The following is a 19,151-nucleotide window of genomic DNA, read 5'->3' as shown; positions in this document are numbered from 1 at the left end:
TCATGATTTGTTACCCCAGTATTGTTTTCAAGTATTTTATTGAAAACTATCACAACATCTACTGTAATTTTCCATTTGCCAAACTCGGTTTTTGGTAAATGAAAAATTACACTATTTCAATAATATTTTATACTGATTTTGACCAAGAAAAAAGCATTTTTTGTTTTTCCACACAAAAAAGTCCATTGAAAAGGAGAGGGCATTAAAAGACAAACTTTTCGTTTCAAAAATTTTGACTAGCTCCAGCAAAAAGCCCCTGCAGATCTCATAGATTTCAACTGGAGCTGCTCACCATCAATGGAAATTAAGTATCTCAAGTTAGACACCCCAAATTAGTGGCCACTGTTAAAAATGTTGACTCTGACAGGATAAGGTCCCATCCCAGCCTCCACAGATTTGCAGACCTTCAGCTGTATATTTACACTTGCTCTTCCTATCACCTTACTACTCTATATGCCATATTATTTTCAGTTAACATTTCCCCTCAGTTCTCTACCAAAAACAAGTTCTCTCCACCCAGCTCTTCCTTTCTGTGCCTTTTCTACTTTCTGGGCTAACGGGTTAATTAGCCTTGTAGCTCTCTCCCACCCACCCCTATCTATCAATAAAGCACAACTTTGCCCCTCACATTTACCCTGGGGTAATTTAATTGGTGATCCGGTGATCAGAGTTCTGGGATAGCTGTAGTTGCCCAGCACTCTATCACATTGACCTTAACGTTTCTGTACCTCAGTTTCTCCATTTGTCTCAGTGTAACGTTTACCAACCTCACATGAGGTGCTACTCACTTATGAATATATGTACTGTATGAATGGTTGGTTATATAGAAAGGATGAGTTCCTCAGATGCAGTGTTATGATTGTTAAAGGTTAGTATTAAAACCCCTGCTCTGACCCAGCCCTGTCTAGGCTAAAGATTTCCAGCACGAGTTTGATCAGTTGTCCAGCACTTGAATTGAGAATCCCTAGGTCAGATACAAGGGGAGCTGACAAACAAAACTTCAAACTGAATTATATGGGACAGAGGCTCCTATTTTGGGCCAAAGTCTTGGTCTTCTCAGCGAACAGCTGGTTCTTTCAAGGTTTTTGAGGGAGTCAGGGGGCAGATGGAAAAACCCATGACCTACCTGACCTTGGTAAAACTTTCCCCTGGGTTCTACAAGACTTGTTTTTGCCAACAAAACTACCTCACATCTTTATTACCTTTTTTATTACCTTATCCTCTTGCCTATTCAGTATGGGAACTGCGGTCAGACTTTGTTATATAAGGGATTAATTTGAACCATTGAATTGCAAATATGAACACTACACCTCTACCCCGTTATAACGCCACCCGATATAACACAAATTCGCATATAACACGGTAAAGCAGTGCTCCGGGGGGGGGGCGGGGCTGCGCGCTCCGGTGGATCAAATCATTTTCACCTATAACGCGGTAAGATTTTTTGGCTCCCGAGGACAGCGTTATATTGAGGTAGAAGTGTACATACTCTGTGATTTTGTGTGTGGGGGTGTGTGTGAAGGGACGAGGTGAGGAAATACCAAGTAATTTACTATTCACACTCAATCTCACCCATTTATTTCATTTACCCATTACATCTGGATTCTGAAAACATGACCAGATCTTTGACTATCAGCCTTTTGTCTGGTAGACAAGTGGTTTTTCCTTTTCTGAACTTAGCAGAATGCTGTGCTAAGGAACAATCATCTTAAGAGCAGTGCTAGCACAGAATAATTTGCCATCCTTTACTTTAAAAAATACTGTAGTATTCACTTCATTGTTCTAGAGTAATAGTCCAGAACAATGCAGTAATGCTATCTATGTAAGCTGTACAATTTGGGACAATTACTGTAAAATAGACTTTTTTTTTCCCTTTTGAATGAGCCCTCACTCCTCAACATCAGTGAACTGGAAAGGTAAACTATGTGGAGACAGTGGAATAACTATCTGGGAGAGGAGAGGGAGAACAAAATACATGAAGATATATTTATCTTTCCTTCAGTCTTCAGACTTTAGCCATAACTCATAAGCTTTAAGGTCAGAAGGGAACATCATGATCATCTAGTCTGACCTTTTTCACACTGCAGGCCACAGAACCTCACCCCCTACTCCTGTAATAGACCCCCAACTTCCAGCTGAGCTCATATAACATGTTGTTCTAATTTCAAGTTGTCCTGCAGAAGGTAATTGAGTTTAATCTTTTATTTAGCTGTTAAGGGTCCATTTCAAGAGAAGTTTGTTCTTTATTTCCCATGTCTTAGTTTCATCAACCTGTTGGTTATTTTTAATATATTCAATTTTTAGTCCAACAGCTGGTGACAGAGATTAAAGGAGCCTTTAACATGATTATTTTCACTTGACTATGTTTATTACCCCTTTGATTCCAGTGTGCTCCTTTGAAGTATGGTATCTTCAGTCTTGCAAGAGTGGTTTCTCATCCCTGTGACATCCCTAATTTTCATGGTTTCGTTTTTTGGAAATGACTTATTAATCAATTGTTATTTTGTGAGATCCAATTTATAGACTCTGCAAACACCTTCTTCTTAATGCACTGGCAGAATGTTAAAACCACTGGAATGTAATAGCCCTGGAAACCGCATGTCGTTTGGAGGGATGAACTCTTGTCAGTGGCATGCTTGGATGAACAAGTGAGCATTTCTCTTTTCTGGTCTAACCTACATTTGGGAGAAACACCAGCCAGACTAACATCTCATGGCAAGTCAGGAGGCAAGCTTGCTTGTCCTTATTTTTAATCCTCTCACAACAAACATTTGTGTCAGCAGGAGACTAAATACAAGAAATGTTTCTTTTTTAAAATTGTGGGTTCATATGAAGGACTAATTGCAGCTGCCAAAGCCAAATTTGTGTCCATGCTTTTGCCAATGCATTTCAGTCTTGAACCACAACCTCTTTTCTATCTGCTAATGCATCTCAACCCTTTTCTGTGACACACTATAGTATCTTGTCCCACTTTTTTCTGCAAGTTAACCTTAAATCTAATTTACAGCAACTTTTGTCATTAAATCCCTGGAAAAGGCTTCAAATAAATTTCAATCCTAATCCAAGTGTGCATTATAAAGCTGTAATAGTATCAAGGGATTTTAATAACATGGATGACACATGGGAGCAAAACTTGAGATGCTTATGAGGAATTCTCCAGAACCCCATGCTGAAGTAACAGCCTTTATATACCCAATGGGCCTCTTTACTTCTCACATGGCTGTAAATTAGAAGTAACTCTGTTGATGTCAATGGAGTAACACTAAGGTAAAATCAGTGTTGGTGAGAGGAAAGCCAGGCCTTCTGAGTTTGTGTTCACTGTAGTCTTTGGTGAAAATTCAAATAAAATGAGGAAGGTTCACTGCTTTGTACCCCCTGTTCTTTCTGCTAGAGCAATGTGGCACAGCTTATAAGAGGAATGAAGACAAGATCATACCGTTGGGTAAATAATATCCACAAGTAGCATTTTCAGGGTGCTTTAATTTCCCAGGAGATACTGAAAAGATGGAAGACTGAAAAATCTATAGTGCGGCGCATGGGTGCGCGCGCACACACACACACACACACACACACACACACACACACACACACACAAAGTATGCATTTAGCCAAAGAAACTTAGGACCAGATTTTTAAAGATATTTAGGTATCTAACTCCCATTGATTTCAGCAGGAGTTAGGCACCTAAATACCTTTACAAAACTGACTTTGAGAGACTAAGATTAATTCTGATCTTACTTGCCAAGAATTTACACCAGGGGTAGGCAACCTATGGCACGGGTGCCGAAGGCGGCACACAAGCTGATTTTCAGTGGCACTCACAATGGGGTCCTGGACACCAGTCCGAGGGGGCTCTGCATTTTAATTTAATTTTAAATGAAGCTTCTTAAACATTTTAAAAGCCTTATTTACTTTACAGAAAACAATAGTTTAGTTATATATTATAGACTTATAGAAAGAGACCTTCTAAAAACGTTACAATGTATTACTGGCACGCAAAACCTTAAATTAGAGTGAATAAATGAAGATTCGGCACACCACTTCTGAAAGGTTGCCGATCCCTGATTTACACCAACAACCTTCATTGATGTCAACAGGCTTACTTCTCATTTATACTGGTATGAGAGAAGAATTCAGCCCTAGAAGATCAGTCCTGGTCTTATGGATAAAGCACAGAACTGAAAATCATGGGAGCTTGCTTATTCTCAGGCGTGTGACAGTCTGCCTGTTCAACCCCAGGCAAGTGACTTCACTTCTCTGTGCCAGAGTTTTCTCATCTCTAATGAGAAAACATTCCTGGCTCATGGGGGCATTGAGAAGCTTAATATTTGAAGTGATTTGAGCTCCTCTGCTGGAGGGCTCTAGAAAAGTTATTTGTATTACCAGTGTGGTAGGAACCAGTGTCAAGTTAACAAAGTGTTCACTCTTCAAGTTAGGGAGAGTTAAAGGCAAATATTTGCGAAACTTTTGCCTCAGTATGAATAGATTTATTGCTCCTGCTTTCTACTACCAAACAGCATGGGACAATGAAATTACGCTGAACTGTTCCATGCCATTTCCAGTTTAACTAACGAAAATCAATTATTGTATTTAGCTGCACTATAGTCAGTAAACAGACATCCCGATCTGTTTTCAAGGTCACTGCACATCAGGCTTAATTAAAACTGCTTGGTGTGTGGCCCTTTATTATTGAACATCCTAAAATATTCTACTTTGTTTAGTACGTCTTTAGTGTGCAGAGGAGCTACATAGAAAAGGAATGGTTTTTCTGCATTGACCTAACAACTCTATATTAAAGCCTAACAGGACCTGAAGACATCTTATTACTGCATTATCAGTTAGGGTTATTTTTAAGTTGTGCATTTTCATTCCACGATGGGCTATTTTTACCAAGTGAAGAAGAGATGAAATGTTATTTTAATTTCAAGTGTGTCAGTACCTAGTAAGTGTCGCTCTGTTGTAGCATCTTAGTGCTCAGCTGGATGATCCTGCGTTCAGATCTCACAGTAGGATTGTATCATACATAGTGCTGACACTGATTAAAGAGGTGGGGGAGAGTGTTGCACTATAACAGGTATCGTTCTTCAGATGGGTATTACACAGAGGTCCCAAGGGCCAACCTAGAGCAAGTTTTACAAAAGATCTATGAACAACCCTGGTCTTCTATTAGGGTGACCAGATGTCCTGCTTTTATAGGGACAGTCCTGATTTTTGGGTCTTTTTCTTATATAGACTCCTATTACCCCCACCCCCATCCCGATTTTTCACATTTGCTGTCTGGTCACCCTATCTTCTATTAACATTCCCTCTATTAATAAAACAACGGACACACACACACACAGACATTACAACTGAATATCAAATGTGTAATAATTGCTCTGTTTGCCTCAGAGCCATCATAATAGCAAAGGGATCTGATTTTCATCTCACACCCATTTTACAACAGTGTAACACCACTAACTTTAAGGGAGTAACTTCTGATTTACACCAGTGGAAGTGAAAATCTTCCCTTCATTTGCTTTTCTGCTACACCCAATGAATGCCAGACAGATGCAGGATTGCCACTTTCACCTATTTAGCCAAAACCTGCACCATTGGAGTCAATGGTAAAGCTCCCGCTGACTTTAGTGAGACCAGGATTTGACTCGTCTTCTGAGTGACTTGCAGTAGTTGTGAAATGATAACACAATTTATATAATCATTTGGTCCGATGGAACTAATGCTGTCCTCAGATATGAACACACAACTCCCATTGACTTTGATTCCGAGGGCAGAATTTAACCCCTTGCTTTGGCTTTTACATGCACTGGTATATCAAATACATTTAGAGGACAAAGTTATTCCATTTCGCAAACTAATAAGTATATGAGCTAGTCTCTCACTTTGAAATATTCATTGTAATATTGCTCATGAATATTTATGTATCATCAAATAAATTGTATCCCTACTGAGAGCAGAGATACTTAAACAAATGAGGACACATGCATTGCTGCATTGTATTAAGATAACCATTACTATTATGACACATTCTGGAAAATATTTATTTTAAAAGTTTTCTCAAACATAGATCATGCCACCAGGATGCCTGCTCCAGATGTATCAGTGGCTGTTTGCAGTGTAATAACATTTAAGAATTGAACTACCTTCTGCATAAGACTCTGTACTGTGTCTGCCTCCCTAATGTATACACAGATACACCATAGTAGATCACATGAATCTTAGAGGCAGCTGAAATATTTGTAATAACATTCAAAGTGCTTAAATTCAGAGCATTTATGCCTCTTGTGAATTCAAAATTGGCCCCATTTTCAACAAAATCTTTGTGCTAAAACAGGACCACTTTCACTGAAAGTGTTGTTTTTTTTAATGTTACTTTAGATGAGACACTAACTGGAACTATAAATATAATGTATTAGAGGATTAGATTAGCTTTCTTTGGCCCCTTATCTTCAGATAGAGCTAGCCAAGGGATAATTCTGTTTTACAGCAGCTTTTGAGGTTTCAAAATTTGGTTTTGTTGAGTGAACACAAAACTTTTCATACATTTTTGTGCAAATGGAATTTTTCAAACTGTCCATTGGTGGATCAGAACCTCAGCTTTTGCATTTGTATTGCCTGGTGCTTAAAGCACTGGCCTGTGATACGGGAAACCCAGGTTCAAGCCCTTGCTCTGCCCAGGGGCGGCTCCAGGGCCGAGCACGCCAAGCGCGTGCTTGGGGTGGCAAGCCGTGGGGCGCGCTCTCCCAGTCGCCGCGAGGGTGGCAGGCAGGCTGCCTTCGGTGGCTTGCCTGCGGAGGGTCCGCTGGTCCCGCGGCTTCGGCGGACATCCCACATCCGCTGGTCCCGCGGCTTCGGCGGACCTCCCGCAGGCATGCCTGTGGGAGGTCCCCCGAAGCCACGGGACCAGCGGACCCTCCTCAGGCAAGCCGCAGAAGGCAGCCTGCCTGCCGTGCTTGGGGCGGCAAAATGCCTAGAGCCGCCCCTGGCTCTGCCTAATGCTGAGTAGAGTGTTTCACCTCAGATCACTCTGAATCAGAGCAAGGACTTGAATCTAGGTCTCCAATATCCCCAGCCTTGTGCCCTAACTACCCAGCCTGCTGTGTGTGACCAAAAAAACCTTCCTGATGAAAACTTTGTCAAAATCAAGATGTTTCAGGGCAATGAAATTTCATTTTATCAAAAAATGTACCAACCAGCTCTAGCTACAAATCAAAGCCACTTAGTTTTTGAAATTGTTATGGTGGAGGACAGAGAGCATAGTTAGGGATCCTCTAGGGTCAGAGAAGCATTAAGAATGAAAACAGAATGGCAACAAAGTGCCAAATCCTGCCCTTAGCAACACCGCTGCAAATCCAGATTAACCCCTTTAAAATCAGCTGTTACTCTGCATTCACATTGCTGTAAATGAGCAGAATTTGGCCCAAAACTGCTATGTTAAATTTCACTGCAAATTTGTGCCTTATAACCATGACTTTTTTCTCAGTGGGATCTAGTGCCATGTGTCCGATACAGCAATTCATAAATGACTGTAATAAAGCAGTATTCACAGAGGAACTGTTCATTACTAGATCTTAACTTATTTGTTGATTAACCATCAGAGGTTAATGAAAACTGGTAAATTGGATTTGAACCACGTGTCTTTTAGGAAATACTGTCTTTCTCTCTCATTCATGTTACGTGGTGCATCAGAAATGAAACAAATTGTCCATTAATACTTGCTGCTGTTGATTGAAAAAAATTATTTCTCCATCAAATTCCAGACCATATTTCAACTGGCCACAAACTGCTACGGATAGGAACATGATTTTAGAATGGAGAAAGGCCACCGAGCTCTCTCCTACTGTAACTGTTTTTCAGTTACATCCTCTGCAGTGACATGTCAGGTAGAATACAGGGGGCAGCAGTGAGTTTTGCTCTCACACAGTTGTATTGAGTTGGGTCAAGTTCACAAGGGCAGAATATCTAGTGGTTAAAGCAGGGGGAATGGGGAGTCATGACTCAGCATTTCTCTTCCTGGTCCTGCCACTGGTTGACTCAGTAACTTTAAGTAAAGACAATCACATTAAACCTCAATGCCCCTAAGAGGTACAATAGATTTTATATCCATTTTATGGATAGATAAACTGAGGTTCAGTCTGGGATTTCAAAGGATCCTGAGGCAGTTAGGAACCCAAATCCCATTGAAATCCAAAGGCTGTTGGGTGTCTAAACTCTCAGAGACTCCTTTGAAAATCCCAGCCTCTATTAATACTACTCAGATGAAAGACGCTACAGATATATAAAGTGTTATTTTTTTGTACTCCATAGTTTATAATCTTTCCATCTCTGGAACCTTCCCTATGACTGTCTTTGGTAATGTTTGAGCAGGAGAATCTGGCAAATTGAGGAGACAGTGCAGATTAAATTTTAAAGAAAGTTAGAAAAGTAACATTTTAAGACTCGTGAATTCCAAGCTATAAACTGTTAGTCTGACTCTGGATCTTACAAGGCCACATTCACAATACTGTATGACCTTTGGCTCCTTATAAATACAATATTATTTCACTGATGGAGAAGGTACAAGAGGGACCCTAATAATAAAGAGTGGGCTTTAGATAATCATCAGGTTTTCAAAACTAGTTCTGTATTCTTGGGAACTAAAGAGCTAATTCCCTGGGATATAGAGAATTGAATCCTGAAGGAAAAAGACTAGACACTCTATGGCTATTTAATGACGCATCAGTTGCATGAAGCAGGAAGGAGAAAAGAAACTGAAGTGATGGAAGGAACAAATTTTGACTCAGAGATTTTGAGAGACAGTGTTTCTATACAGAAAGAGACAAGAGTGGTTCACATCTTTGCTTGCTAGAATATTAATGGAAAATTAAAGGAGAGTGAGTGAGTAGAAGGGAAGGAAATGCATGTAAAAATTCAAACAGAACTTTGTGGAATTTTCTTTTACTCTCCTTTATCCATCCAGATTTATCAGGAAGTAAGTAGAGATGGCTTGTTTTAAACTTGGTTGTTCTGCATGGGCTCAGTTGTGCACAATTCCCACTGGCAAGCACATACACGAGCAGTCGCACCAAAGCCAGTGGGTGAGTAAGTGATCACTGACATAAAGGTTCTGAAATTGGGTCCTATCATCTAGGCAGCTGATAATTTTCAGCGTCCAACAAAAGAATCACAAGTACAGCTCAGCCGAAGCTGTGACAATCACCTACCTCAGCAACCTTGTCATTTCCTGCTGTGATGCTCTGCTAGCATGGAAAGAAAATCTATCGCTGAAAACTACACATGCCAGCAGGTGCCTTCCTCCTGGACTAACCACACGGAAATTATTTTAAAATGAATTACTAGTGAGAGGTCCCAGATAAACATTGAAAGAACTAGAGCCAAATATGTTCTATGTTCCCAGAGAACAGTGTGCCCACAACCTATGTACCCTTCAGTTTTTTTCTCCAAGGCTACATAGTGGGCGGGACGGGGAACATCTCATGGGTCCCAGTGCCCTCTGAGGTAAGGGGTCTGTTCTGTACATTTGCACAGTGCTGGGTCCAGAGAGTGCTGGATGGAAGGAGTGGCCCTGGCTAGGCCCCAGTGGTCAGTATCTACAGACTCTGCCCCCTCCCCAACAAAGGAATGGGTTGGGTTGCTATAAAGCCCACCTTAGAGAAGGTTCTTCCCCCTCAGAATCCATCTGCAGCTGTAGAGCCCAAAGGTGCTGAGGCCTCCACATTATAGAATAAGGCTGGGGTTTGTGCCAAAGAGTCTCAAAGCTGACCTGGATGGATCATTCTGGTGGGCATGAGGTGAGGAGCGTTCAGTTTCCACATCATTTCAATCCTGAGCCTCTCTGCTGGGGTCTGCAGCACACTGTGATAAGGGCCTTTATTATGTGGACTTTTGCCCACTTGAGATTGGAAAGAGATCACAATTTTAGGTTTTCTCTCTTAGAAACCAGTGAAACCTCATTTAAAGAGAGTTTTTGATTCATTAAACTACCTCTACCTGCCCTCTCCAGACTCAGTCAGCAACAGCTGGGGCCCAACTGCTAACAGAAATGGATCTGCTACAACGAGTACACAATGGATTGATTGTCATCACTTCGGAGGTGTCATCACAGCAGCTTGGTGTTTGTACTTCATGATTTTCATATAAGATGCAGAACCAAAGTCTGCCTGACCCACTTTGAGTTGTTACAGATCCTGTCACACTTTGCACAAAGGAAGGAGTCCTGGCCTAATTCCAATCTAATAAATTGCATCCTGCCTACCTAAAATTCCCCTTTCCAGCTTTATTGGGAATATGGAAATATTACTCCCCTTTGCATCCTCTCCTAAGCAGTTGCACAATGCTGTTATGTGATGTTTAAAAGAAGCGGTGCATTTCACTAGCAGCCAAAGTGATCCCTGTATACTGTAGATACAGGGCCCATCCTGAGGCCATTTATACAAGTAAGCAAAGCCCTAATGCAGTGGAATAACACTGCTCTGCTGCACAGGGGGCAAAGTAATGGAGAACCTGCAAAGTGGGACCGTGCAGCTGTCATGGTCATTGCAAGTATAATATTCATGATGGTTGTCCCCTAGAGAATGTGGGTGGGTCCCCCTGCATAGCTTGGACCCATGTGACCAATACCTTGTTAGGAGGGGTGCATCAGGTAGTGGGCTATGTTGCAGTGCCTGTCCATGTGAACGTTGCCTCTTTTACTCAGGCTTGACTCACTTCTTCAGGACTAGGCCCAAAGGGTGTAAATTCTCTGGGTGTGGAGGTGTTACATCAATGCAAACCAATATTCTGATTGTGATTTCTGCTTGTTTTCTGGAATGACTCGATTGATTCTGCCAACTGAGATATTTAAATTACAGAAACTGAGGGCAGTCCATTTTCTTCTTTGCTGAGTTCTTTTATGAAGAAGTTCTTCCTTTTAGTGCCTATCCCAGGGCATTAGCCTATAATCTGTAATGCCATCTGCTTTGTTAGGCCACAAGCCAGGTTACTTTATTAAAGCAGCATTGAGTACTTTACAGCATTGTTCTTGCCATGTGACTTTATTCTATTGGGAAACAGACAAGATATGTCTATGCTAGAGATGGATCATCTGCTTCCTTCTGTATATTCCCCTGGCAAAGAAAAAAAGGCGTTTCCCCTCTTCCCTCTGGTGTGATTAGAGCTGGTCATAACAGTTTTCAATGGAAAATGCAGAGTAGTTGAAACAGAAACTTGGCAGAAGGTATCAGTTTCAACTGGAAGGTTTCTAAGACCCAGGCTAGAATTTCTGGTCAAAATGAGAGAGTGGGAGACTGACTGTAGAATAGCCTAATGGTTAGAGCCTGGGCTGTGGAAGACCAAATCCCTGCTCTGGCTGATTCATGGACTTACTTGTGACACTTACACTGCATTCTCCCACATCCAAGGGGCTATTCTCGGGTGGATGGGTCTCTCTCACTAATGTCTTTTACAAAATTTTCAAAAAAACGTGGTTGTATTCCAAGGCAGAACAAAAACAAATGTCAAAACCTTGATATTTTTCATGAAATGGAACTCTTGTTTTCCAGCCAGCTCTCCCTGTGATTCCGGAGACAATGGAATTGACTGTGATATCAAAAAGAGAGGCTTGTGTCACCTTCCTCAGCAAATCAGGCATGAGATGGTGGTTCCTGGAAGGCTCAGCCTCTGTCTTCAGCATGATAGCTTAATAATCAGCAAGGCTGGGATTTAGACATGAGAGTAGCAGTGGCTCTACAAAGGGGTGGGAGCAGGAAACTGACTTTGCTCTGCCTCATGGTCCTTTCAGTGAAACTCATTGGAGGCTGTTGCTGTTGCTTTGTCTGGAAAGGACAAATCTGAAGTGACTGCTGAAGAGCCAGAATTTAGATTAGACAGAGGGATTCTCAGAGCTGTCATGCTCAACTGTCTGAAAATCTGTAAGAAAATAGCTGCCTGATGTATTAGTTCCAGTCCCTCCCATTCCCTGAGTCTGTTCAGAAAGTAGAAAAGAAATTGACCAAACCGTATTTTCCAGTAACAGGCACCTTTGCTATAAAAATCCACTTGAAAGAAAGAGTTTGATAATTGCTTCTGAAGTCTTGAAATGGTTCAATTAAAGTTTTCTTTCCTACACAGTAGTTTTGTCCATTTTCACATTGGACTAAGGGCTATTTTTCCCCCTTATCTTTTGTTTAGTTTTAATAGAAATCAACACAACATTTATTAGATCTCTGGGCATAACAGGTGTGTGTGTGTGTATGGAATATATTATTGCACTCCTTGATGGTGTTAGTTTTGAAAATTACTTATCAAGTCAGCTCTTGTATCATTCATGATTCTATTCCAAACCTTTGCTGGAGCATGCCACATATTTTTTATGTAAGAGGCTTTCTGGAGATAATTTGCCACAGATTCATTTTCTATCTGAAATTGCAGGCAATGATAAAAGGAGCTCTAATCAATCAAATGGCAGAAAATGCTAACAATAATACTTTCATATATAATGCCTGCATGCTGTCACATGTATCGTATCAATCTCGGAATGCAGAGATTCTGGAGAAGTCGTGCTCAAAATAGTTCTGCTAAATACTATTTCAACATTATTTTTAAATTGCTAACTCCAGATTTGACCGACCAATTTCATATATGTTTGCAAAGTCCTTGTATCTGTTTCAGCAGCTCCAGTGCTCATGATCAACCCTGCAATAGCACACACCCAGGCCAATGCTTATGAGTAGTGAACCAATAACAAATCATGAGGGCCCCAACAGTACCTTATAACAAAACATAAGAAGCCCAGAGCTACATTAACAAACTTTTTTTGTACCCAGCATTTATGAACAACCCCACAACATCAAACTAGTCTGTGCATGCCTGCTGGAGAAAAAACTTTATTAACAACTCTTATATTTAAATGCCAAGTTTCTAGACAGTTATTATGTCTAATAATAATAGTGAGGAAGAGAAAAGATGGGGGAAAAATCTTGACAGTGCCCTTTTAAGTTAAATATATGATTGCACCAAACACATCAGGCAATACAAGCTGTCAAGAACAGAATTAGGAAACTTATATGTAGTAATCGGTTTTGCTTCTCTATTTTTGAGAGTTTTTTTCTAAAAATGAAAAGTTTTAAGTTATCACAAAATAAAATTTCTAGTAACATTGTAAATGATCTGAAAGTTCTTTACTTTCGTGAATAATAAGAGGTTGGAGAAAAAGGCCAGCTGGGGTTAATTGCCTGATGTAGAAAAGCCAGGTTCTTTTGTCATAGTTAGGTTATAATGATTGTAGCCTTCTTCATGAACCCTTCTGCAGCAAAGGGTTTGCTCTCAGAAGTGTCTGGTAAATCTTCCTTCTCATGGAGGCTGGTGGTCTTCTAAGGACATATCTTCACTGCACAGTTAATCTGGGTGACTGATGTCCAAGTTACCCTAACCCGGGTGCGAACATTCCCACAGCAAAGTCCTACACGTGTTACTGTGTCCTCATTGTTTCTGCACTCGTGTGTGTGTCTGGGCATATCCCATGCTTCTTTGTGCTGAGACACTCTAGTTTTCTTTCCCAGTCTGTTGTGGGAGAACTTCTCTGTCTTTCAGGGAGGACATTGGAGCACTGGTAGCACTTGAGTGATTTAGCTTGTGTCCTCACTGCAAGACAGAGAAGTGGAAAAGTGGAAAGTGGATCTTGGGCTCTAACACCCTCTCCTTTCTCATATGAGAAAGCTAGCCTGGGCGAACAGCATCTGCAAAGCAGGGTCAGAGGTTTTTCTGTATGGATTGTAGGGGAGGGCAGTGGTGAGCTGGAGCAGGTTCCCACAGGTTCTCAAGAACCAGTTGCTAAAATTAGACCTCCATGGAGAACCCGTTGTTAAAGGGCCAGAGGGTGAGCAAAGAACTCTGGGGGGGGGGAGGAGGGAACCGGTTGTTAAAGATTTGGAGGGAGGAGGGAACCGGTTGTTAAAAATTTGGCAGCTCATCACTGGGGGAGGGTTGGGCTAACACCTGGGTAGGACCCTGGGTTAACTCTGCAGGGAAGACATACCCTAAGGGAAAGGTCTCAGGAAAGCACTGATGGATGTTGATACCATACCAGGCCAATGACTAGGCCAAGCTGGTTTCTGTGGTGCCAAGGACTGAAGTGGATGGAATGGAGTGAGGTGGAGCTAGAAATAGAGGCTTAGTTGAAGTCTCACCACCAGACAAGAAATTGATTTAAAAAATCAATGGGCAATATTTTCAACTGCAGGCATTGCTCATGCCCTGTTGCAGTTACAAAGGGTCACTAAATTCAGGATATTAGTAATTTCCTTTTTTTAAAAAAAATCCTGGACTTTTGACACTTGGGGATCTTTCTCTATGGGTGGTTGTGATGTTACAGAGATGAGCCTATTTCACGGAGAGCTTTGAGATGTCCCAAGGTTAATTCTGAGCTGCATGAGGGACTAAGAGAGATCAGGAGCTGACCGAAAACACTATAGCAACAAAAGGACTATGCCAAAGAATTTCATCCTCCAAAGGTAATAAATGAGTTTTCTCCCTCCACAGAGGTAAAAAAACCACCACAAAACAAAAAAGAAACCCACAAAGACCTTGGGCCAGAACATCCCGTGGTATAACATGATGTAGTTCTACTGAAGTCAACATCACATGGAACTTAGATTTGCCCTTTTCATTCTGACCACCCCGTGGCTTTTGGATTCTAATTTAATTTTATTAAAACTTCTTTGGCTTGGATAGCTCATGACCTCAGGCTTGCTTTTGAAATCTTCCTTCTTTCCTGTTCTCATCTGGGCCAGAAATACCGTGAGATGAGCACTTTCTAGCATTGTTAATTTTGAAGATTCCATTGAAGGAAAAGTACAAGAATTCTGAATCATGTCACATGTATTTATTAGTTAGTTAGTTAGTTTAGGGATTTTTCTATATTTAAGCTTTTGTGGACCTGAGTTGTGTCAAATTTTGAATCTTAGAAGGTCTGAAATGCTTTGAATGTTGGGCATGGAGAAGGATTTTAATTTTCAGCTCTGGACCTGCCAATATGGATTTGGTTCTGGACTGGATGTAGTCTATCATTTCTACATGATGTGTACATGAAGCTGAAATCTCATGAGAACAGCAATTCTCAATATATTTTTGCCCAGGATAGTGGAGATCTCATTAGATCAATTAAACTTGCCAAACTTCCACTGTCTTGGGTTGAAAATTCACAAAAATAGCTTGGATCCACATATCAGTGCCAACATATCAGAACTTGATCATTGACCCTGATTCATCTTGGAATCCAAATGCTAGCCTAAACCTAATCTAGATTCAGCCTGGATCCAATAATAATCCAATTCTAATCTGGAGCCACTTTCAAAACCAACTCCTATTCTAGTCCTGAACATTGTCTCCTCCAATCAATCCCTACTTTTGGCTGAGCAACAGAAAGTCAAATTGTCAGTCCCAGGACAGTGACACAACAGGTCCCTTTGTGTTAATTTAACCACTCTTTTGTTTTAAACTTGAAATAAATGTGAATCCTGTTCAATTTTGGTTGGGAAATGAGTTTTCAAGCTCATGCTATTGCCCTTGGAATCCAGGCAGCTATCCATTCCAAAATGGTATGGAGAGTCACTGGAATGGGTTTGATTGTCTTTAAGGAGCCACATTGCTATGGTCTTATTTCAGCAGGGATGTGATTTCAGCTGGTATTTTATGATGCAGTCAAATGTTACAGAGCTACAGTAAAACAGATGCGCACTGTAGAGATCAGAGTTCACTGTCATTCAAATAAATAATAAAGATAATATCCCTATTAAAGCCCGAGATATGTGCATCATACATCAGCTGTTATACAGAGAGAATGCAATGATGCAATACATCTTAAAAAATGAAAAGTCAAAGGATGGCAAAAGTAAATTGGATTAGTATAGATTATGACAGTCATTTGTCTGTGGCAGAGACATTTGCTGAGCTACGGGATTCTTATTATTAAATGTGACTTTTGATTATCACCATGTCTGAGGCCTCTCTGAACTCTGAATAATCTCTCCAGCTGCCTTTCTTGGAGGTTAAGGAGCAGTTCCCAGGAATTGCTACTCCTTCTGTGAAAAACCACCTTGTAACTCAAACACTTCCTGCTTATGCATTAGCCACTGATCGTAGAATCATAGGACTGGAAGGGACCTCGAGTGGTCATCTAGTCCAGTTCCCTGAACTTGTGACAAGCCTAAGTATTGTCTAAAACCATTCCTGACAGGTGTTTGTCTAACCTGCTCTTTAAAATCTCCAATGATGGAGATTCCACAACCTTCCTGGGCAATTTATTCCAGCGCTTAACCACCCTGACAGTTAGAAAGTTTTTCCTGATGTCCAACCTAAACCTCCCTTGCTGCAATTTAAGCCCATTGCTTCTTGTCCTATCCTCAGAGGTTAAGAAGAACAATTCTTCTCCCTCCTCCTTGTAACAATCTTTTATGTACATGCAAGGTACTATTCCCTCCCCTGTGAAGTTCTGAGCTCCCGAATCTCATAGTTCTCAATGGAAATTGAGGATATTTAGCATCTTTCAGAATCACACAATTTTATTTCTAAACCATGAATTCCTCATTTTTTCTATATTTCTGCAAAAATTCAAACACTGATGACCCTGAATTAAACCATTACACCGAGGTGTTCTCATCACCAAGGCTTTTTGCCATGTGAGATTATAGTGTCTAGTGCACTGAATTGGAAATTGCATATTTCCAAAGGTGTCAGTGAGCTAGTGAAGGTTTTGGATTGAAAGAGACAAGAGAGTAACAAAGTTTAAAATGGAAATCTTTATTGATGGCCAGAAAGGCCAGTACCAATTGCTTTAATTTGATGGCGTGATTATCTGGCTGAAATGAGGGACAAAATCATCTTCCTCCAAAGCGAAGTGAGGTGCAGGTTGAGACCCTGTTGATCTGCTGCATTCAGATTCTCTAACAGTCTGAAATAACTTTAGCAGGAAAGGCAGAATTACCAAGGCATCTTCACTCAAATAGCTATAAATGGCCATGTGGTCAACTCAGACTGTCTGGTACAGAATGTGTGGCTGATCCTTTTGGTTTCAATGGGAGCAGGGTGTGGGTACAAGTTAGGAGGCTGAGTGGGAAGGAAAGAGGGATAGCTGGACAGAGTTGCCATCTATCTTTCTAACATCTATTATTCTATGTCATTACAGATTTTTTTTAATCACATAGATATATAGATTGCCTATTGATTCTTAGTTCCCTTTCCCCAATCGCTCCCTGATGTTCTGTCCCTAGACTGAGAGTGTCTCATAGCAGAAACTGTACCTGCCAGAATGTTTGAAAAACACCTACCAGCATGTAGTGGAGCCTACTATAGGCCAATATTTTTTAATTATTATTATTATTATTATTAATAATAATAATAGCAATAACAATAGTAGTAGTTTGGCAGGGTTCAAAATTCACCAGTTTCCCTTTTTTGTGTGTGAATTTTTCCTTGATGTTTTAACCAACATTTTTACTGAATTTTTTATGCAAATTGCTTTTTAGATGTTTTACTTACTACTGCCTTGAGGTTTTCAATAAATGATTTTTTTCTGCATAACTTCTGGTAAATATCACAGAATTTCATGAAAAACAAAATTTCAATCACATTGGATTTTTTTTTTGAAAAAAAAGAAGCTATTTCTGAATGAAAATTCTTTTTAAATCTAATAATAAAAAGTTCATTTGATTCAAATGATTAATCTAGAATTCAAAACTAGTTAAATTAGCACACAGACTTCATGAAAATGTCAGCTGTTCCCTGAGACCTTCAGCGTTTGAGCTCATATTCTTTGTGTGTGTGTGTTTATATTTTCAAACTGAATGTAATGGAGCTAAAAGGTGCTAGATTAACCGCCCTGTGGAATGATGTCCTATAGCCCCACAATATGTACCCCGTGGACAATTGCAATGATTTTTTCACAGGACTCGTAACCAATGCACATCAACCCTGACCTGAACAGACCACCTGCAGTGGTGATAGTTGATTCCCTGTGCTTCATTAAGTCCTTAGCTTCTCTGCTGGGTCATCGACAAGAGGGTCAGCTCTGATGGTGTTTTATTGTGCTGCTGTCAGGAACTGATTTGGAGGAAAGTGGTAATTACACTCTGCTTGTCAGTGTGCCTACAAAATTTGTGACACCTTCAGCTTTAATCAAATGCAATAGGAGACCCGTGTCCCTCATTTATACGCAGCTATTGAAGAAACACTTGAAACAGGACACTGTGCAAATGGCTGCAGTGCAGTGTTAAGCCTGACACTGACTGAATAGGAAAAGACTTTGTAAAATAGGGGAAGAAAGGGAAAAAGATGCCTTTATTATAAGACTGATGCAGCTGCACTGCTGTAAAATCTCTAGTGTAGCCACTATAAGCTGACCGGAGAGAGTTCTCCCATTGATTTAATTAACCCACCCCCAACGAGCAATGGTAGCTATGTTGGTGGGAGAAGCTCTCCTGCTCACATAGTGCTGTCCACACTGGTGCTTAGATTGGTGTAATTTATGTCGCTGACGGTGGTGGATTATTCACACCCTTGAGAGACATAAATTATATCGACATAAGTGGCAGTGTAGCTATAGAAATCTCATACTCTGCAGCCTCTTCCAGTTGTACATAATTGAACCACCAAAAAAATTGATGTGAACAAGCCTCTTGGAAAGTGTGGTGTCTCATCCAGGCAAAGCAGCTTTAATGACACTGAAAAAGTATTTTTTTTCTTTTCTGTTCCTGGTTCCATCCCTAATTTTATAAGTGTGAGTTGCTGAGTGTTTCCAATTCTGTCAGGGGATCTGTTCTGCTAGATCTGGGGTCACTGGGGTCAGGGCCGGCTCCAGGCCCCAGCACGCCAAGCGCGTGCTTGGGGCGGCATGCCGGGGGGGGGGCGCTCTGCCGGTCGCCGGGAGGGTGGCAGGCGGCACCGGTGGACCTCCCGCAGGCGTCTGCAGGAGGTCCACCGGAGCCGCGGGACCGGCGACCGCCAAAGTGCCCCCTGCGGCGTGCCGCCGTGCTTGGGGCGGCAAAAATTGCTAGAGCCGCCCCTGACTGGGGTTAAACACACCACACTGGATCACTTGGTAAAATGGGCTGATTTGGAGTAAGATGGACTCATTTGGGCAACATGTATTTTAACACAGCCAAATGCAAAGCCATACA

This window comes from Mauremys mutica, chromosome 8 (genome assembly GCF_020497125.1).
Source record: "Mauremys mutica isolate MM-2020 ecotype Southern chromosome 8, ASM2049712v1, whole genome shotgun sequence".
Lineage (NCBI taxonomy): Eukaryota > Metazoa > Chordata > Testudines > Geoemydidae > Mauremys > Mauremys mutica.
The sequence above is the reverse complement of the archived record's forward strand: the minus strand, read 5'-3'. Positions refer to the sequence as shown.